The sequence below is a fragment of the Musca autumnalis genome, unplaced genomic scaffold, assembly GCF_047663935.1.
Source record: "Musca autumnalis isolate F117 unplaced genomic scaffold, ASM4766393v1 scaffold_4, whole genome shotgun sequence".
Lineage (NCBI taxonomy): Eukaryota > Metazoa > Arthropoda > Insecta > Diptera > Muscidae > Musca > Musca autumnalis.
In genome coordinates this window covers 132,993,976-133,016,651 of record NW_027411977.1, presented here as the reverse complement: position 1 = coordinate 133,016,651, position 22,676 = coordinate 132,993,976, and the positions used below count along the sequence as shown (strand labels likewise).

The window sequence follows — 22,676 nt, the reverse complement described above, 5'->3', positions numbered from 1 at the left end:
TCAGACTGTATCCACTTATAATGGACCGGAAGTGCAGTGTTTAGTGTGACAATTTCTCTGACATTGATCTTTTCATTGACCTAAAAGCTTAAAGTGTTTTAATTTTTTGGATTCTCAAAAAAATGTGGATTCTATCACAAATTATCATCTTAGGTTTGCAATGGTACCATCCTATCCGATGTGTAACGAAAGATTTTGGTTTCCCTCATCTCAAAATTCGTTGCGGTCGAACAAAACTTCTTGTTTTTCGTATTTTTTTTTCTTAAATTTTTTATTTGCACTACTCACTTTTTTCTCTTTTGCTGGTGAAAAATTATTTTCATTAATGAATGTACGAATGTGTGAATGCAAACATTAAAAATAATTTGAAAAACAAGATCACCTAGAAAAATGGAAAATTTTGAAACAAAACACATTAAAATTGAAAACAAACTAATTTTCTATTTTTATTGAAACTGTGTTATGCGAAATGAAAGTGTGCCGTCTATGTACGCCCCCAAAGTATGGCGATTCCTAGTGGTAATGATAATTTCTACAATTGATCAAATGATATATAAATAAATATAAAAACAAAAATTATGAAAGGTATTGGGATTGAACAAAGAAATACGAATAGCAGTACGTGCAGCAAAAAACAATAATCTTATAAGCCAATGCAGGGAGACAGAAAGACTACAAAATCTGAATGACGACTTCAATCTCCATAAAAAACTAAAAGAAGTATCGGGAGTATACCGGAAAACAAATTCCAAAATCTTATATAACAGCAATAATGAAGTTGTGTTTAGTACTGAAGAGAATAAGCTAATATAAATTAAATACATAAAACAGTTATTCACAGACGACAGCCGATCCACTTACGAATCTATTTCCCCACCACTCACTGGAACCTCAATTACCAAGCAAGAGGTAGAGTCTGCAATAACGTCTTTAAAAGACAGGAAAGCTTGCGGTCCAGACGAAATTCCTTCGGAAATTCTGAAGTTGATAGACGACAACAACATGGACATTTTAACAGTACTGTTCAACAAAATTTACGATACGGGCCAATTTCCTCAAGACTGGCTGAAATCAACATTCATAACTATCCCCAAGAAAAGTCATCCAAAATATAATAATGATTACAGACTTATAAGTCTAATGAGTCACGCGTTAAAAATATTTCTCAGAATAATTCATTCCCGAATTTATAAGAAAAGCGAAATCACCATGGGTATAACCCAATTTGGCTTCAAACAATGTATGGGAACACGGGAAGCACTTTTCTCTATACAGACACTGGTTCAAAAATGCCGCAACGCAAAAAAGGATGTTTTCTTATGCTTTGTTGATTACGAGAAAGCCTTTGATACAGTGAAGCATGATAAACTGATAGAAATTCTTACATCCATTGATATAGACCAAAAAGAGATCCAATGAATAAAGAGCTTATACTGGCACCAATCAGCACAAATAGAAATAAGCGGAGAAATGACGGAAAGCATCATAATATCTAAAGGTGTCAGGCAAGGTTGTATTCTTTCTCCATTACTCTTTAACATCTACTCTGAAAAAATATTTCAAGAGGCTTATAACAACGTTCAAAAAGGTATATATTTAAACGGAATATTCCTTAATAATATAAGATATGCGGATGACACAACAATACTGTCTGATAGTATGCTTGGACTGCAATTTTTAATGCATGAACTATCCACATACAGTCAATATTACGGACTAAAAATTAATATGCAAAAAACTAAATACATGATTATCAGCAAGAACAATAATTACAACAACATCACGCTGCAAGTACAGGACACATTTATCGAAAGAGTAAAGAGCTTTAAATATCTTGGATTCAATATAAACGAGAAATGGGATTGCTCAAGAGAAATTAGAAGCCGCATAGAAATGGCAAGAGATGCATTTTATAAATCCACAAAAATTTTGTCAAGTCATGATATTAATCTTACAACAAAGCGACGATTTATAAAAACATATGTTCAGTCAGTTTTGCTATATGCTGTAGAAACATGGACTTTAAAATCAGCAGCCCAAAAAGATTGGAGGCATTCGAAATCTGGATATATAGGCGCGTACTGAAAATATCATGGACTGATTTCATACCTAATGCCGAAATCCTGAGAAAAATGCACTGCGAGAGGGAGTTGATCGATTTGATAAAGAGACGAAAGACAGCATACCTAGGACACATTATGAGAAACCCCAAATACAAATTGCTACAAAATATACTACAGACAACTATTGCTGGCAGAGCTGAAAGAGGCAGAAAAGAAACTATATGGCTAGACAATATCCAAGTATGGACGGGAATTCGGGATTCTGGAAGACTTTTAAGTGATGCTAGAGACAGAGATGCCTTTGCAGAGATCCTGAAAATACATATGTGAAATTATAATATCCTAAGCAAATAATGATTTTTTGTAATATTGTTTTGGTCGCCTATAATTCGAAAACCGATTTGGCAAATAAAGAAGAAGATCAAATGTTTAAGATGAATCTTATCTAAAAATTTAAGAGTATTTTTAAGATATCAATATGGTGTACACTCAAATTACATTATACTACTTTAATACCGTGCCACCGTGGAGCAATGGTATGCACACCGGCCTTGCACGCTAAAGGTCGGGGGTGCGATTCCCAGGCCAGGCAACATCAAACAATTTTCAACGGTGGCAAATTACCCCTCAGTGATGTTGGCGACATTTTCCTTTCCATTTCCATTTAAAACTTCTCTACAAGTGGTGTCTTAGGACACGCCGTCCATATACACCCAGTATATATATTTTTTTTCATTTGATCCAAAAACCTTATATATGAAATTTTATGGCAATCGGTTAACGTTAACCCGTGCCTACTGAGCGTTCTTTGTTTCCATAGAAATTTGTATGGGACCAAAAGTGAATTTTAACGAAAATGTTCTAAATCTTCTAGTTCTTTGGTGTGCAATTTTGAAGAAATTTGAAATATTTGACGGAATTGGCTCTCGAAAAAGTTTGCCAAATTTTATTGAAATTGGTTCAGATTTGGATAAAACTGTCAACGGTTTGTTTATGCTAGCTGAACTTTTGACAACAAGCCACTGTCCATGGAACGAAGCCCTATATTTAAATTGATAATCGATATGCAAAAAATGCTTCTTATCTGACTCATTACTAAGTAATGAGCAACGCCAGACAAGAAGTGTGTGTGTCCGACTACAAAACCGAGAGTTGTGTGTTCAAGACTTACCGACGGCAAACAGGTTTGGTGTAAGCAAACATAAGGGGAGGTATTGATCCGTGAAAAGTTTATACACAGGGGTAGACTGCCATCCCGAACTTGCTAATTGTTTGATATTGCAATTATTATTATTTCTTGCAATATTTTTAACTGTTTATTACCCTGAGCATCAAATGTTAGCCCTCTAACTATTGCACTGTTAACTTCACAATATCACAAAAAATTAGTTCATGGTTAGTTTCGACACCTCTTTTCTCACCCACTCTTTCTCTTACGCATATCAAAATATATTGCTCTTTACTAAAGAAATAATTGCACGAAAAGCACTTTTACGAAATAGCAATGAATCCATTGTTTAAACTTTTGGGCGTATGATAGAAAGCTCGATTGTTGTCATACACATAGGTATTTACAGCTTGGGTTTTCAAAAATATTTGTTGGTGGGATAAATTTATTTGTTATTCCGTTTCTACACGGAGAAAAAATGCAATAAACAGATAATTTGTTTGCAACAGTTGCTAACATATGTATGTTTAGATCCAAACATATATTATTTTAGAAAGTGTTGCAAACAAATAATATGTTTCAATGCAAACATATTATTTGTTTGCACCCAAATATATTATTTTTTGCTGCATTTATTTTTCTGTGTGTAACAAATCGAAATATTTTTTTACACAGTCCGTTTGTCTGCTGAAATCAAAACACAGTTCGCAATATTAAGACAGAGCTTTATAATTTGGTAAAGAAGTTTCTATCACTTCTACGATGGTTGGTATTGAAAATGGGCTACATCGGTCCATGTTTTGATACAGCCCCATACAACTGTACCGTTAGATTTTCAACGTTTAAGCCTCATTATCACATCGAATTATTTTAAATTCTTTATTATCAAGGAATTTCATGCTAGAGGTCCACGTTTTGATATAGTTCCATAGAAGGGAACCTCCCGATTGTCGGCATTTTAGGTTTAAGGGTTTATCTCACTGAAATAGTCGAAATTTGGTATTTAACCTTCACTGGGGCTAGCAAACTTTGTCCCCCAAAATTGATATAGCCCCCATAGAACAGTACCTCCCGATTTCCGGTATTTTGAACGTTTTAGCCACATTAGTCTTCATTGGGGATATACAGCACTCCTGCAAAGAACTATATTTTGTATAGCACCACGTTTTCATATGGCCCCCATAGAACAGTACCTCCTTTTGACATTTTTTAGAAAGTTTGACCTTTACATTTCTGGGGGAAAGTCGTATACCACCAACGAAGTCTAAATAAAAAATTTAAGCCATTTCGGAGGAATATTGAGGCCAAAACATTCAAAATACTGAAAATCGGGAGGTGCCGTTCTATGGGGGCTATATGAAGGCATGGGCCTATACCGACAAATTTCTGGTGGAAAGTTGTATACCCCGAAGGAATACTAAGTACCAAATTTCGAAATCGGGTTGAAACGCTCTATGGAGACTATATCAAAACGTGGACCGATATAGCCCACTTGCAGTACCAAACATCCTAGGAGTAATAGAAACTCCTATACCAAATAACAAAGCACTATTTTAAAAATTGGGAATTGTATTTTGATTTTAACAGACTAACGGACGGACACGGTTATATAGAGTTTTACCCTTATGAAACGGAAAGACAAATTTAATTATACCCTCCATATAATGGTGGAGGGTATAAAAATATCATATCCTTTACATGAAATATTGCGTAACCAAATCGCAAAGTGGCTGCCCTATGTCCTCGATAGCCTCACGAAGTTCGAATCGACGGTCGGTGGCCAATTGTTATCATCTCTTCAAGGGATGACCCGGTCCGAAAAGGTGCCCGATGCGAGATGTACCCATTTCCGAAATGTCAAGATCCATATATCGGGAGGTATGGACTTCCTCCGGGAAAGCTATACATCGTTGGGATCAGGGTCCCAATGAATGCCTATGGTAACAAGTAAAAACGTATCAGTCGGTTTGCCTACAGAGATATACCCTCAGCCTATGTTAATTGAAATTTCATCTAACGACAGATCGAATGTATTTAGGGTCTTCTCAGAATTTTGTGATCCTTTTTTGGACGTTTGGACTTGCCGACAAAACTGTGGATTAGGATTAACGTTGAAAAGTGTTGCGGAAGAGTTATTTAAAGGAACAAACCGACATAGTCCATAGTCATCTTATAACTTTTGGGCCAGTATACTTCGGAGCACAGAATATGACTACAAACAGGACAACAACGAACAACATCGGTATACATTTCCAAAGGATCTTCGAACAGACCCTAAACTGTACTTAGACACAAACGTTGAACTTTTGTGGGGGAGGTTCCCTAAGCAGTGGTCGGATATTGGCCATTTCAGAAGTTAAACAAAATTTGAACAAAATATTAAGTGATCCAAATTTAGACCTAATTGGTAGCGCTATTCGAGAGATATCGTGCATAACATTGTAGTAAACTTTTTAAATATTGGGGGGAGGGGGAAGTAACGGATGTAGTGGTCCGGTATTGCCCATCTTCGAACTGAAACTTAGTTTGGGCTAAATATGACAAATTCCAAATTTTGGACCAAATCGGTTGATCAGTTCGAGAGTTACCGTGCTATACAGTCACTACATATGGTGTCATAGGGGGTTTTTACACATTTCGGGCTGTTTTCCCAAGAAATCTGGACTCGCCCGTGAAAAAAGTTTACCGTCCAATGGAGGCAGCGAATGCAAATCAAAGTGATTCGAGAGCAGGTCTTAAAGTGAAATTATCCGAAATTTTGTATGAGAGGTACCAGAAGGAGGAGACAAATATACTCCATATTCGAACGTGATCTATATTAGGTTGATATATTACGATGTGTAAAATATGAACCAATTGGTCACTCCCTTCAAGAGTTATCGTGCGCACAATTTTTTCGAACATTTTTGAACTTTTGTGGGGGAGGTACTTGGAGGAGTGGACCGACATTGCTTATCTTCGAACTTAAACTACAGTGAATACAAGTTGTTACAACAAAAATCAAAGCGATTCCAGAGCAGGCCCTAACCTGAACTTATCCGAAATTTTGTGTGTGAGGTACCTGAAGGAGTGGACCGATTGAATCAATTGGAACCTCGTCCAAGTCTGGCAGAAAATTCACGATGTGCAAAGTGTGGACCAAATCGTGTGAACAAATTTTTCCATCTTCGTGCACTCCAGCCAGACAGGCAGACAGACGTGCGGACATGGCTAAATCAACTCCAAATTGTCTGAAACGGATTTCGCCAAACATACTTGGGGTTTAAAACAATTATTTCGATGAGGCACATTTTGCCCGTATGAAAGTGTACATACCCTCGTTAGCATAAATGCTGAGGGTACCCAGCAAAAATTCGGATCCGTTAGTCACTACGTAACCCATTACAAAGTAATGTAAACAAGCTTCTTTTTGCATTACAAGTAATCTGAAAAGTAATGGGTTACTTCTTAAAAAATTTACGAGGCAAACCTACTTACTTTTCTCCTCAGTAAGTAATGAGGACGGTGGTACAGTGTGTGTGTGTCCGACTATAAATCCTAGGGTTGTGTGTTCAACGCTCACCGTCGTAATTAAAAAATAACAGTTCGTCCCAGCAAAAATTTGGATCCATTAGTCATTACGTAACCCACTACAAAGTAATGTAAACAAGCTTCTTTTCCCATTACAAGTAATCTGAAAAGTAATGGGTTACTTCTTAAAAAATTTACAAGGTAAACCTACTTACTTTACTCCTCACTAAGTAATGACGACCGTGGCACAGTGAGTGTGTGTCCGACTATAAATCCTAGGGTTGTGTGTTCAACGCTCACCGTCGGCACGCGAGTTTTTTTAATTAAAAAATAACAGTTCGTGGTGCACATGTGTACTGCACATTTAAGTTCTTAAGCAACCCTTAATATTCGTGTGCGTGGCATAGTGTGTAGTGTCTTGGCTTGAAATCACAGGGTTCGTGGGTTCAATTCGGGCAGACAGCGAAATAATATAAAGTAAAATAAAAGTAAGAAGTGTGATAAAATTAAAAACAAATTCTCTACATCAACTGTTCTAAAAATAGAATTTTTTCACCTTACTTTTCAACTTCTAGTGGCCACAGAATAACTAGTTATTCTAGTGGTCATAAAATAACTACAAACTGAGTTCGACATGCCCTTGTAAAAATAATGGAGAAGAAAGGGGGTTTGAGAGTAGTTACGGCTGCCAAAAATCCCTTACGAAACCCATGATTTTGGTAGGACCTTTTTTGCTGGGGTGGTGCACATGTGCACTGCACATTTAAGTTCTTAAGCAACCTTTATAATTCGTGTGCGTGTCACAGTGTGTAGTGTCTTTGGCTAGAACTCAGAGGGTTCGTAGGTTCAATTCGGGCAGACAGCGAAATAAAATAAAAGTAAGAAGTGTGATGAAATTAAAAACAAATTCTCTACAATAACTGTTCTAAAATTATAATTTTTTCACATTACTTCTCAATTTCTAGTGGACACAGAATAACTAGTTATTCTAGTGGTCATAAAATAACTAGAAACTGAGTGCGACGTGCCCTTGTAAAAATAATGGGGAAGAAAGGGGGTTTGTGAGTAGTTACGGCTGCCAAAAATCCCTTACAAAACCCATGATTTTGGGAGGACTTTTTTTGCTGGGTATAAAAAATTCAGCCGGATCCGAGAAGTGCCCCTAATTTCTTACTTGACCTGTTAACCACAAGATTTAATTTTTTCGCTTACGAATTGTTTTTAAACACACATTTTTAGCGAAATTCTTCAACACTTATCTAAATACATATCTATTAGATATCAATTAAAATGTACTCACCTTTAAACTAAACTGAGGTACGCTGCTAATTTCAGTTGTTTAGATACTGATGATTTTACGATTTGAACGATTTAAATTCCACCACAGTACCATTTAAAAGGTTATGAAATATTTTTGGGTACTTTTGGTTTTGTTTACAGAAAAAAATCTTGGGCTCGTTCCTTTTAAATGATAATTATTTTTATTTTTAGTTGTTGGTGTTGTTGCTGTTATTGTTATGGCAATATAAACATTAGTTTGGTTTATGAGGAGATACAAATAGCTCGCCACGGGCAAAATATAAGCTATGTATGAAGTAACTCGCGCCCGCCTTTTTTTTAATTTCACTAAAAGAAGCGGACAACAAGAAACAACTTGTTGCCAGCCAGCCGGTCATGAAATGCAACTTTTTTGTGTTGACGGGTTTCTGTTGTTGTTTTGTTTTAGTTGTCGAACGTTATTGGTTTTGTGTTTTGACATCAAAAATTCTGAGAATTAAATATGAGTTGCATGTCATATGAAGCGCCATACAGAACAACAAGAATAACAGCTAGCACGCACTTTCAGAGAACAAAGAATTCCGGTTTCAAGGAGTGACACGACGAAATGACAAAGGATTACACACGGACGCGCACACACAAACATAAACTGTGTAATTATGTAATTTCTATAAGAAACACACAAATTTTGTTGTAAATAAATATTTTTTCTTATAAGATTGGGAATAAGAATAACTTGTGCTGTGCGATTGAATCACATTAAAACTCCAAACAAAAAAACTTGTTTTTTTTCTTTCTCTCTCGTTGTTATTTTTATTCAAATGAAAACGAATACTGGCTGCTCAATATGTCATAGAGTTGTATTACGCTCTCACCCCAAAAGAACAGTTTTACGTACAGATCAAGAACATCCAACAAAAAGAATGGCCACCAATAATATTTTAAACAACAAACAATCGAGTTGGCTTAGTTGTTGTTCGATTAGCTGGTGTATTTTGTTTTAACTGAAGAAAACACCAAGTGATCATTTGCTCACACTGAGTGGCAGCCAGGCATTCTTTCTCTTCCCTGTGGGATTTCTCACGTCTATAAAAAAGGAAGAGACACAAACGAACCAAGATCCAAAATCATTTTTCGTTTCTTCTGGCTTTTTTCTGGGATATCCACCAAACACTCGCACTCTTTCTCACAGGCGTACCACCAACCACACTTTGAATAATTCTCTTTGCTTCTTTTTGATATTTATTATTTTTTACACATTTTCTTATGAACATGGGAGGTAATAGATATGATTGTATGCGTATTCTACTTCTTCTTGGTTAAATGGAGGCATATGTATAAATTACAAGAAGATATGTATTTTTTGTTGTATAATTTTACAATACTTGAGTAATGTTGCACTCACTCTACACACTTAGGATATTAACAATAATAATAACAAGTGGAGACATTCAACATTGCATTTCGCTTTTGAATTCGTTTAATGATGTTGTAAAAAACACTACACTTTGTATTGTTAACAATGCCACCAAACACACTTAAAATAACGTTAAGTTTAAAACGGACGGAAGCACATGAAAATACGACATGCGTTCGTTCTTTCGATGTCCGACAAACCGACGTAGACGAATACAACTGTTCGTTGGGCACACTACAAACTGGCTAACAACCCAAACAATGCTGGTTCTCGCTAGAGACGCAACCACAACAGCAACAGTACGACAACAAAACATGCACACACAACACACACACAGACACCAACTCAGACAACATTTTGTGTTTTTGTTGGGGGTGGGGGGAAACGGAAAAGAAGAAATATTAGAGTTGCCATGTGACATGTGAATCGAATAAGAATATTTGATGATTCCTTTATAGTTTCTATAGCCGTCATTGATACCGGGATTACAGGAGAATCATAGAAGGTCCGCCCCTCTGTCAATGTATCCTACCTAAGTGAAAATACAGCATTCACATTTTTATACCCTCCACCATAGTATGGAGGGTATATTAAGTTTGTTTTTCCGTTTGCGACCCTATAAAGTATATATATTCTTGATCAGGGTAAAATTCTGAGTCGATCTGTGCACGTCCGTCCGTCCGTCTGTGGTAATCACTCTAGCATCCACAAAAATGGAGATAGGACGCTGAAATTTTGGGAAAATGCGTCTTTTGTTTGCAGGCAGGTCAAGTTCGATGATGGGCTATATCGGTCCACGTTTTGGTATAACCCCCATATAACGGTTCCCCCCGATTTACGGTATTTTGACGTTTTTAGCTACATTTTCAGACCGATTTAGCTATAATTTGACATTTAGGGTTCTTAAGTGTCAATAAACTTATATAACAAAACTTGTGGACATAGGTCTACGTTTTTGTATAGCCCCCATATAACGGTACCCCCGATTTACGGTATTTTGACGCTTTTAGCTACATTTTCAGACCGATGTAGCTATAATTTGACATTTAGGGTTCTTAAGTGTCAATAAACTTATATAACAAAAGTTGTGGACATAGGTCCACGTTTTGGTATAGCCCCCATATAACGGTACCCCCCGATTTACGGTATTTTGACGCTTTTAGCTACATTTGACATTTAGCTCTAATTTGACATTTAGGGCTCTTAAGCGTCACTAAACTTGTATAACAAAAGTTGTGGACATAGGTCCACGTTTTGGGATAGCCCGCATATAACGGTACCCCCGATTTATGGCATTTTGACGTTTTTAGTTACATTTACAGACCGATTTAGCTATAAATTGACATTTAGGGTTCTTAAATGTCAATAAACTTATATAACTAGTGGAGATAGGTCCATGTTTTGGAATAGCCCCCATATAACGTTACCGCCCGATTTCAGGTATTTTGACGTTTAAATTCACATTTCTAGACCGAATTAGCTATAATTTGATATTTAGGGTTCTTAGTGACCAAAAAACTTATATTCGAAATAATTATGAACGTAGGTCCATGTTTTGGTATAGCCCCATATAACGGTACCTCGGTATAACGGATTTCGGTATCCCCATATAACGGATTTTCGGTATTTTGAGAATTTTACCTACAAGTTTTAACCGAATTATCTGTAATTTGAACATTTGGCATTTGAAATTCTTAGTGGTCACCACACCTCTCCACCAAACATTGTCAAGAAAGGTCGATGTATTGATAAAGCTCCCATATAAAAGTACTTCCCGATTTTCAGTAATTTGATGATTTTAACTACAATATGAAACCGAACTAGCAGTAATTTGACATTTGAAGTTCTTAGTGGTCACAACACCTCTCCATAAAAAGTTGTCAACATAGGTCCATGTTCGGATATAGCTCCCATATAACGGTACCTCCCAATTTTCAGTAATTGGAAATTTTAGCTAAAATTGTTAACCGAACTAACGGTAATTTGACATTTGAAGGTTGTAGTGGTCACCACACATCAACAATTTTCAACATAGCCCCAATATAACGATACTTCCCGATTTTCGGTACTTTGAGGATTTTACTTAAAATGTTTAACCGAACGTAGCTTTATTTTTTGGACGAACTTTCTGTAATTTGAAATTTAAAAGCCAACGAAAATTTTTCATTTAAGTTCATATTTTCGTATAGCACACATACCTCCGAACTAGCTGTTAATGACATTTGAAGTTCCCACGTTATGTACCGAATTTCGGTATTTTGAGGATTCTAGCTACAATTTTTAACCGAATTAGGAGTTATTTGACATTAAAGGCTCCCAAAAACTGTCAACATAGGTCCATGTTTTATTATAACCCCTATATAACGGTACCTCCCAATTTCTAGCCCACCAAAAATTGTCGACATACACAGTTACTCATAGATGTAAGCACCAAAAAAAGGGCCTACCGAATGAAACATTTTATGTACATCATCTGACATTTTAACGTACCCACTTAAAGTTGGGGACAGGAATGAAAACTAATTATTCCATTTTAGTTCAGAATATTTTATGGTGGAGGGTATGAAAAGTTCGGCCCGGCCGAACTTAACTCTTTTTTTACTTGTTATACCTTAACATGGAGGGTACCTATATTAAGTTTGTTCTTCCGTTTGTAACGCTTTGAAATATAGTATATGGGAAATTCACGGTGCGCCTGAATTAACTTTAAATGAAAGGTGCTTACACCTGGGAATCTTTTGCAGATTCTGAAACTACAATGTTCATATATGAGAAACATCAAAAAACAAAAAAAAACGCCGGTGGGTTTTTTAATTAAATCGCGGTCAAAGTTCACATGTTTAGGGTTGTTTCAGAATCCGCAAAAACCTCCCAAGTGTAAGCGGTTTTCATTTAAAAATAGTTAGTTAAAGTTAGTTCGGGCACAGCGTGAATTACATACTCATAACTTCTTTAGTATTGATCATAATAGAAAAAATATTTTCTTTTTGTGTTTTTATCAGCTATTTAATAAAACATAGAAAAAATTTACAGTGGGCTTTGGGTGCAATTTCCGTGATATTATTTTAAAATCATTTTTATCAATTATTTAACTCTTCGAGTTCTTTTTTTGTATTAAACTACTATCTGGTAGTGGGATTCGAATAATTAAAATTTTTTCTGATTTTTTTAGAATTTCTCATATGTGAAACATTTGTTATTTTACCAAAAAATAAAAAAATAAATTTTTTAACATTTGTTTGGTTGCTTTATTTAGGAATTTATCGTAAACAATTTAAAACTGGGTCATTTTTTGATTTGGGTAATGGTTTATTGTACCAGCATTTGTGGGTATTACTGAATGAAGTTTTTTATGTGCTCTCGATAAATACAATAAATAATTGCTAATTCATTTTCAAAATCGAAAAATAACGCTGCCTTTAAGATGTTTAAGATACACTCCTAAGTAAAACAACAAAACAAATGTTAAAAAAAATTCATTATTATTTTTTATTGTAGAATAGCAAATGTTTCACACTAGTATAAATGTAAAAATTGTATTGACAAACTGAAAAAAATTCGGAAAAAATGAGAAATTCAGAATAAGGCTTTAAATTTTTGCAACTAATCGAAGTTTAATATAAAGCAATTTCAAGAAAATCGAAGAGTCAATCATTGATAATAATTGATTTAAAATATTAAACCGCGAAAATTGCACCCAAGCCCACAGTGCATTTATTTTCTATTGTTTATTAGATAGGTGATAAAAGCACAAAAAATACAACAACAAATTTTTCTATTTGGACCAATATTAAGGAAGTTATGAATATTTCTTTGCATATAGCTTTTACTGAATTTGAATTGTTCAATGCGTGGTATCACTGGAACAGTAAGTCAAAAAATCTGAAAATATACTGAAATGTTTTGCTGATGAGCAGCTTCAACACAGCAAAATATATAGGAAATCAAAAACCAATTTTTGCAAAAGCGTCCGATTTCACTCAGAAAACCCCATATATTCTTGATCAGAGTAAAATTCTGTGTCGACCTATACATGTTCGTCAGTATGTGCTAATCACCTTAGCATCCACAAAAATTGAGATGGGATGCTGAAATTTTGCAAAGATGTGTCTTTTGCTTGCAGGCAGGTCAAGTTCAAAGATGGACTATATCGGTCCACGTTTTGGCATAGCCCCCATATATTGGTATCGCCGATTTCAGGTATTTTCACGCTACATTTTCTGACCACACATTTTGGGATACTGGCCCACGTTTTGGAATAGCCCTCATATAACGGTACCACTCGATTTCAGGTATTTTGATGTTTGTGTTTACCTTTTCAGACAGAATAGATCAAAAAACTTATCTACTAAAAACTGTATACATGGGTCCCTGTTTTGACGTAGCCCCCATAGAACGGTAACACCCGATTTCAGGCGATTTTGACGTTTTTAGCTACATTTTCAGACCGAAATAGCTATAATTTGGCATTTAAGGTTCCTAATGGTTATAGATGGGATTCTACTCGCTATTTACCAAAAACATGGGTAAATACCAGGTAAATATCCGATAGATTTTTTTTTGGGTGTTTATTTGGTTAAATAAAACTTTATTTTGCAATCAAAGTTTTGTTTTTCTGTCAGAGAGAAAATTAAAAAAGAATACCAGAAAAGCGGTTTTACCACGCGGACTACACTTTTTATATGTCGTTGGAGTTGCTTGTGCGAAAAAGTTGACGAAGAATGCAAAAATTATAGCTTTGTCGAGGAGGACTTAAATTTCAAGATTATTCACTGAAATCGTGGGTTAATCCATCTGCTATATGATAAAGTTTGTATCTCGATCCAGCATTTATGCTTCTGTCACAATATATGAGATATTTACCAATATATTAACCAAAATTGGTCATATTTTAACTTGCACCGTATCCAAAAAATGTGCTAAAATACTGCGTTTTCTTATCTAATTGGAAGATTTTAGTTTCTGTAGTTTTACCTGGTCAAAATTCTGTAACTTTTGAACGGATAGAGATATTTTCATAATTCTTTTTTTTGTTAGACAGATAACATAATCAGAATCATAGTCGGTCAAATTCGTTCTGGCAGTTGCAGAGAAATTCAAAGTTAAACTTTTGAGTATTTTAAACTGTTTTTCATCAAAATATGCGTGTTTTTGTGGTTTTTATATCTTCCTATGTATTAATGATGGTCAAACACCAACAAATAAACAATAAAATTACCAAAAAACTAAAAAAATAAAAAAAATTTCGAAAAAAAAAATTTCAAAAAAATTTCAAAAAAAAAATACAAAAAAATTTGAATTTTTTCAAAAATTACAAAAATACTACTTGGGGTTTTATAAAACTTATATAACTTGTATAAAAACTCATACACTCAAAAAAAATTAATTTGTATCATAAAGCTGTAATTCATATGGAAAAAGTATAGAAAAACACACAAATTTAACCATGTAATTTCAATAAATTGAAAAAAGTGTTAAACGGAAGGAACGGGACGGGTACAAAAGTATATATGGGCTAAAAGAGGAGACTCTCGGGCACCTTTCTGTGAAAACAGAACTTTGTTCCATGTTGTTCCACAAAAGTTCTAGTCCACTAAATTTGGAATATCATAAAATTTAGTACCGGAGGAAAAATAAAATAGATCATGTAGATCAGCCACGGTTATTTACTAAAACGGTTTTTAAAGGCCACAATCCTGCCTACTTTACAAAAAAACAATGAACACAACATATGTTATAGTTAATAGCTACGCCTTTCTCCAGAAATTTGCAAATTATTTCCCAAAAATGGAGAAAATGTTCGTCTTTAGGGGCACACCACGCCCACACCTTGCAATATTTTGACCTAATTTTTTGGTTTCCTTAGTTTCAATATGTTTACTATCGAATCCCGTATAGAAAATAAATATCTTTGACAAAACAAAATTTTGATTTTTGGCCAGGAAAATCGATTCCTGAACCATTGTGCCACGTTTTGGAATAGCCCTCATATAAGGGTACAACCCGATTTCGGCTATTTTGACACTTAGCTACAGACGGAATAAGCTATAATTTGACATTTAAAGTTAATAGTGATCAGAAAACTTATCTACCACATATTGTGGACATATGTACATAGGTTCACGTTTTGGTATAGCCCCACATAACGATATCGCCGGATTTTTATGTTTTATATACATTTTCGGACAAGATGGGATATCATTTGGCATCTATAGTTAAAAACGTGTCCATCAAAAATTGCGGACATTGGCCCACGTTGTTGTATAGTGTAGCAATTTCGGCACGGTCGAACTTAACGTTTTTTTTTTCAAACAAGATTCGGTTTAGATTTGGATATAGCTCCCATATATATTTCGGCCGAGTTTACGTGTTTAATGGAACAAAAACGCTATATATGTCCAATTTCGATGAAATTTTTAATTTAAGACAGTATTTGGTCAAGGAACAAATGAAGGAAGGAAGCTTCTCGTGTGAAGGAGTACTTGGAAACACGCACGCTTTATCTGGAGAATCTAAATATCAGACAATTGCAGAATGTCTCCAGAATGTGTTAGATGTGTTCAACCTGTAGGGATCAATATGATGCTGGGCTGACAGCCGCTGGCCGAAGCACTTTTGTTTTCGGGTCAATCAGGTACAAAAGTATCCGCTGTCGTGTATCCGCGTGAAAACCAGCTAAATAACAGAGTGCAGCAAATGTTCCAAATGGAAGGTCACCCCACCCAAGCTCAGCATCATGTGGTGGATGGCGCCCTTCACGTTGTTATGAAAGATGGGCAAGGATGGTCTGTATGAAATTTTTTTAGGTTTTTAACCGCCATAAAGTTGTAAACGTCGAAAACGAAATTCGTACTAATCGGTACCAAAAGTAATAAATAGTACTAAATTTAGTAAAATTTCGATTTGGGTGAACGGATAGAGCTCGAAACCTAAAATTTGGAATTTCGATTACTGTTGGATTGTAGGATTGAGGTAGTTTTGGTAATTCGTACTAATGGGTACGAAAAGTACCATATGGTACTAAATTTGGTACAATTTGGGTGCGGATGAATGACTTTGGAATTAAGATTACTGTTATAGTGAAGGATTTTGGAAAATCGTACTTATGGGTAAGATGAGTATTAAATGGTACTAAGTTCGGTACAATTTGGTATTGCATGAACGGATATAGCTTAAATCCTGAGATTTGCAATTATGATTACTGTTATTAGTTTGTATTAATGTCAGTGTATACCAGAGTAAGGCAATGTGAGTGCTGTTTTACATTTAAGCGACTTGTCTTACGATTTTTTGTCTCCTCTTTGCTCATCTTCGTAAATTTCACACACAGGGTTGCATTTTTTTGTAACATGGTACCAAGTGTACATTTTGTTAAAAATACTTAATGTAAAAAGAAGGTATTTTATAAAAATATGTTATACAAATTTTAAAATGCTTATAACAAATAATCATTTTATGCTTTAAATGATTTTTTATGCACAAAATTCATTGCAAAACTAAATTTTGTTTCAATTTCTCTTACTATGTTTTGCAACTCTGCCTAACAAGAATAACCACCACAAAGAGGAGACAAAAAATCGTAAGACAAGTCGCTTAAATGTAAAACAGCACTGAGTTTCGTGAGCGTAAATTTACTCTCGCTCAAAATTTGTGTAGACTCCAACTGGTGGTGAGCGAGAGTAAATTTACACTCACGAAACTCACATTGCCTTATACTGGTGTATACAAAAATTACTAAATGGTACTAAATGGTAATCAATGAGTATTAGTGTGTAGCGTTGGTATATGGACGTGTTTTAAGAAATACGTACCATTAATTGACGAAAAGTATCTAAGCGGTCTAAATGTTGTATCGGGTGTAAGAACAGAGGTGGAATTCTAAAATTAGTTTTTAGTGCAGAATGCGGCACCTCTTTACTCGCGAGCAAGCAAAGAGAGCTTCTCTCTCCACTCACTAATTGAAAAACCATGCACTGACAACAGTATTTGCTCAAATTGTTGTTGTTGTGTGCCGAATGCTGTTTTACCCCCTGTTTATGTATTTCGAAACGAAAATGTGTGCGCATGAAACACACCCAAACTTTAGTTTTGGAAATATTATTTCCTTTGCTTTTGCTTCAAAACAAAAAACAAATTTGAAAAACACACTCAAATTTGGTAGTTTTTCCTGCGCCTTCATTTTCTTATCGACATACATAAACAGGCCCTTGGTGTCAATGTTGGTATGTGGGGTTAAGATATGGAGATGGTTTTGGAAATACATACTATGGAATTTTAGGAGGAGGTTTTGGAAATTATGCTTATATATTTATATGTAAATTACTATTATTGGGGTTGGAAGAACTGATACAGCTGGAAATGGGATATATCGTTGATATAAGAAGCTAATTTTTTAAGGTTATACAATTGGTACAATTTTGTTATTGTATGAACCATAATATTAGGAGTTTTTTTTTTAAATGCGTACAAATTTTGAAATTTGGTATGAGGGTCGCTGATGGCTGATTGGAAATACCTACTATAGGGCTACGAAAAAGTACTATAATACTATAATTGGTCTTGGGTTTATTTGTTAACAATAATGTTTTACCTTCTGAGGACAGAAAGCATTTAATAAAAATGCCTCAAAAATGTGGCTCGCTGTTGATGTGTAAGGGTAGGATACGGCTGTTCTTTTTTTGAAAATCCAACTTAAGCTGTACGAACAGTAGTTAAATAAAATTAAATATTGATTAAAATTGGTATTAGTACAACATTTTCAGTGCTTACCATTTCCTTACATATTGTTTATTTGTTTTTATGTCCTTTCCGCATACGAAGTAGCGGGTACTTTGCTAGTACCTATATAAAAATGTAGTACAAGTCGTTAACTTTAAAAAAATTGGTAATCAATACAAATGTTCTCATGTTGGCAGAAATAGGATAGTTAAATTCTAGCTAACCATTTTGGGTTGATGGTCACTTTGAAATTGCTCCTTGATAAACATTAAACAAATGACTCGACGCACAGAGCAGGAAGTCTAGTAATAGAGTCGACTCGCTGGAAGGTGCTTGCACATACGAAAAAGGTAAACTATAATTTTTGCTGTTGGTACTATCTGTTACTGTACTAACATATTCCCTAGGAATGTAGGGTTCTGGGGTACCAACAATTTTTCCCATTTAGTTGACTGCCCTGGTGATGACATCCTCGAAACTATGGGCATATTAGGTCAAAGAATGCCACCAACAGGTTTGTTGTGTATAGTTTGAGTTTTTCGGGGCCGCAAGCTTTAGTACAAACACACTTGGTTGATGTGTTTTTCTTCAGTTTGCTTGCTTGCAATATCATTCTCCTATTTTTCTACCACCGATTCGGTGGGAAGAATCGTTCGATAAAATTGACACCCTTGAAATATACATTTCCTGAATGGAAGAGCTTTAGCAGAATTTCCTTCTTTGTTATTCACGACGGGTCCTTACCGAATCCAAAAGAACATTTTCTTGGAGACCGTCAGACTAATGAATAAATTCCTAATTTATACTATACCATTGTTTAAATATCCTCGCTTCATCTGAAACCGCAAAATCTTCTACCATTTTACTTTTGTCACAAACCTATTGATTTTGGATAAGTTTACGTTGTTTTCGACGAATGTATTATACGTCGGAAAAGTATGCCATATTCGTCACACTACCTGAAGATGGGGGTCTACCAAAGCAAGCGGCTGCAGAGACGTCAAGGAAGGAACTCTCGTGCAACCACAACTCTTCCTGTATTTATTCTGATGCCTAAAACCCGGTAAAGGTTGCTCAAAATATGTTCATTCTTTCCTTCAGTAGTCAATTGTTCTGCGCTGCAGATTTTCGAGAACTATCTGTAGCTCTGAATGACTAGCCAACAGCAGTTCATTGCTTGAAAACCCCCTGGAAAAATATGAATCTCCAATCAGAATTGCCCAAAGCAAACAGTGCTGTGAACTTGCGATCAAAGTTATACAACCCCTGCCAATGAGATTCATCCTTTTCAATGACAAGGTGAATATTATTTAACTTTCTTGTTGTTGTAGCAGGATATAATGCTGGGTTGGCAGCCGCTGGCCGAAACACTTTTGGTTTCGGGTCAATCCGGTACGTAAGAACCCGCTGCCGTGATCACTGTTGTAAGCTGTCACTCGCTGTGCTATTTTGGGCGAATGTTTTGTTTTTTGTTGTAATTTATGTTGCAAATTAATAGTTGAACTACCATTTTTAGATTAAATAGTAAGTTAAAATTGTATAAATAAAATTAATTGAATTTGTTCGACATTTTTATTATAGTTCGGTAAATACAGAATATAAAATGTATATTATTTGTAAATGGAAATTTCAGTTGCTCACAACATGGCAACTCTATTCTTAGCCATTGAAAACAAAACAAACTGCACACATTCCTTCACAAGAAATCACAAGTGTGTGTATGTAGTCAGCCAGGTTATTGCAGTGGTTCAAACATGTTCTTCGAAACGAAAAAAAAAATCTCATAAGAACTTGAGGGGCAAGCACATTTTACACAAACAAAAATATGGTTCTTTATTAACTTGTGCCTATCTCTATCTACGTATCCTGTCTGCCAAACCGGTTTTATGGTTTCATCTTCATCCACTTTCGTCATCGTTCAGACACGATGCGATTTATGTAAATAGATGTCGTTGAATACAACAGAGCCAATATTTTCCACCCCCTCACCAATCCACAACACAGTCGGTCGGTTGGCATGACGACAATAACAGTACCACAACATTAGGTTTTGTTTACATTCTCAGTCGGCACACACATACAGAGTTTTAGCGGTAAGTTTGAAAGTAACGACCAATCAAATTCAATAAAATAACGTGCTCTTCCAAATTCGTTGGTATTATTCGATTCGGCTTTATTTTTGTTCGAAACGAACATGTGTTGCTAATTCAGCGTTTTTTTTCTGTTGCATAAACTTGATACAGTGAATTTGTGATAGTTATACGCTAATTCTGTCTAATTAAGTCTGAAGTCAGGATAAAATTCTAAATCGATATAGCCATGTCCGTCTGTTGTAATCACTCTAGCGCTCACAATAATTGAGCTGCATCGCTATATTTTTGCACCAGAGTGTATTTTTGCCATAGGCAGGTCAAGTTCGAAAATGGGCTATATCGGCCCACGTTTTGGTATGGCCTCCAAATAACGTTACCTCCGGATTTTCGGTATTTTGAGTATTTTAGCTACGCTTTTTAAACAAACTAGCTGCAATTTGACATTTAAGGTTCTCTGTGGTCACGAAATTTCTCCACTAACAATTTTCAACATAGATCCATGTTCTGACGGTACCTCCCGATTTTCGGTATTTTGAGGATTTTAGCTACAGTTGTTAACTGAACTAGCTGTAATTTGACATTTGAGGTTATCTATGGTCACGAAACTTCTCCACCAAAAATTGTTAACATATTTCCATGCGTTGATATAGCCCCTATATAACGGTACCTCCCGATTTTCGGTATATTGAGGATTTTAGCTAAAATGTTTAACCGGGCTAGCTGTAATTTGACATTTTAGGTTCTCGGTGGTGACGAAACTTCTTCAGTAAAAATCGTCAACATAGGGCCAGGCCTTGATATAGTCCCCATATAACGGTACCTGCCGATTTTTGAGGGTCTTAGCTACATTGTTTAACAGAACTACACATACACATACGTTGATATTGAAGTTCCCTGTAGTTACACAACTTTTCCACCAAAAATTGTCAAGATAGGTCCACACTTTGATATAGCCTCCATACAACGGCACCCCCGATGTTCGGTCTTTTGAGGGTTTTATCTACAATTTTTAACAGAACTACCTGTAATTTAATATATGAGTTTCTTTGTGGTCACGAAACTCCTCCAGCAAAAATCGTCAACATAGGTCCATCTCTTGATATAGCCCCCATATAACGGTACCTCCCGATGTTCGGTATTTTGAGGATTTTAGCTAAAAGTTTTAACCTAACTAGTTGTAATTTTTTTTTCCTTTATTACAACTGAGTTCAAGACTCATCAAGTAATATTACTATATTTACATGAATATTTAGCATATGTTGACATTTGTGGTGAGTAAATAATTCAATAATTATACTCTAATGAATAAGCGGTATATCTAGGCTAAATCCATTGGCCGTTCTTCTTAATCTTCTGATATTTCCTTCCACGTGTTCATTATAGATATTCCTCATATCATTATTTTTATGATAGCGAATTTTTGTGGCATATGTTTGAGCTTGCTTACTTATTTCCTCTGTGACCAACTTTACACCAAGATCTCTGTGGAGATCACTATTGCGTATATACCAAGGAGCTTTTACAATAGATCGCAATATTTGATTTTGTAATTTTTGGAACTTTTGGATGTCGTGTTCTTTTGCACAGCCCCAAAGTTGAATACCATATGACCATATGGGTTTTATTATTTGATTATGCACGAGAATTTTATTTGTAATAGATACATTGGATTTTGTTGTGAAATCCATTTTAGCTGGTTTAATTTCAATTTTATTTCCTGAACTTTTTTCTTGATGTGTTCTTTCCACTTGATTTTCGCATCTAACGTCATCCCTAGATACTTTGCTGTATTAGCATATGGGATCTTAATGCCATTTACGAACAACGGTAATGGTTGTATGTTGTTTTTGGTTGTGAAGAGCATATGGATGGACTTGCTTTCATTTAATTGAATTCTCCATTTTTTAGTCCAATTTACAACATTCGATAGCGCAATTTTAAGTTTATTAGTTGCAACTTCTTCAGTTTTGCCGCATGATAATATTGCAGTATCATCTGCAAATGTCGCCATATAGGAGTCCGGCGTTATGGGCATATCCCGAGTATATATGAGATAAAGAAGTGGGCCAGGGACACTTCCTTGGGGCACACCAGCTTTTATTGGTTTGAGTAATGAGTACTCAGTTTCAATTTTAACACGGAAGTAGCGATCATTTAAATAAGATTTTAGTATTTCATAAAATTGTAGGGGTAAGTATTTATATAATTTGAATAGAAGGCCTTTGTGACATACCTTATCGAAAGCTTGGCTCACGTCCAAAAATACTGCGGAGCAGATTTCTTTTTTGTCGATTGCAGTTTCAGCTATGTTAACGATTCTATGAACTTGCTGTATTGTGGTATGTTCCTCTCTGAATCCGAATTGGTGCGATGGGATTAGATTTCTTCTAAAGCATATGTTCTTTAACCTTTTGACAAGAAGCTTTTCA

The 22,676-nt window shown here is 35.3% G+C and overlaps 2 protein-coding genes across 2 annotated transcripts in view; one reads left to right on the top strand and one right to left on the bottom strand.

The window, feature by feature from the left end:
- The window catches only part of LOC141402516 (capon-like protein), a 562,845-nt gene extending 553,159 nt beyond the window's left edge, over nucleotides 1-9,686 (bottom strand). Inside the window, 1 exon segment of the mRNA XM_073983996.1 lies at nucleotides 8,042-9,686. The gene's annotated coding sequence lies outside the window, so the exon portion shown is untranslated.
- Nucleotides 1-22,676, top strand: part of LOC141402520 (uncharacterized) — a 72,781-nt gene that overhangs the window by 27,294 nt on the left and 22,811 nt on the right. The gene's annotated exons all lie outside the window — the stretch shown is intronic.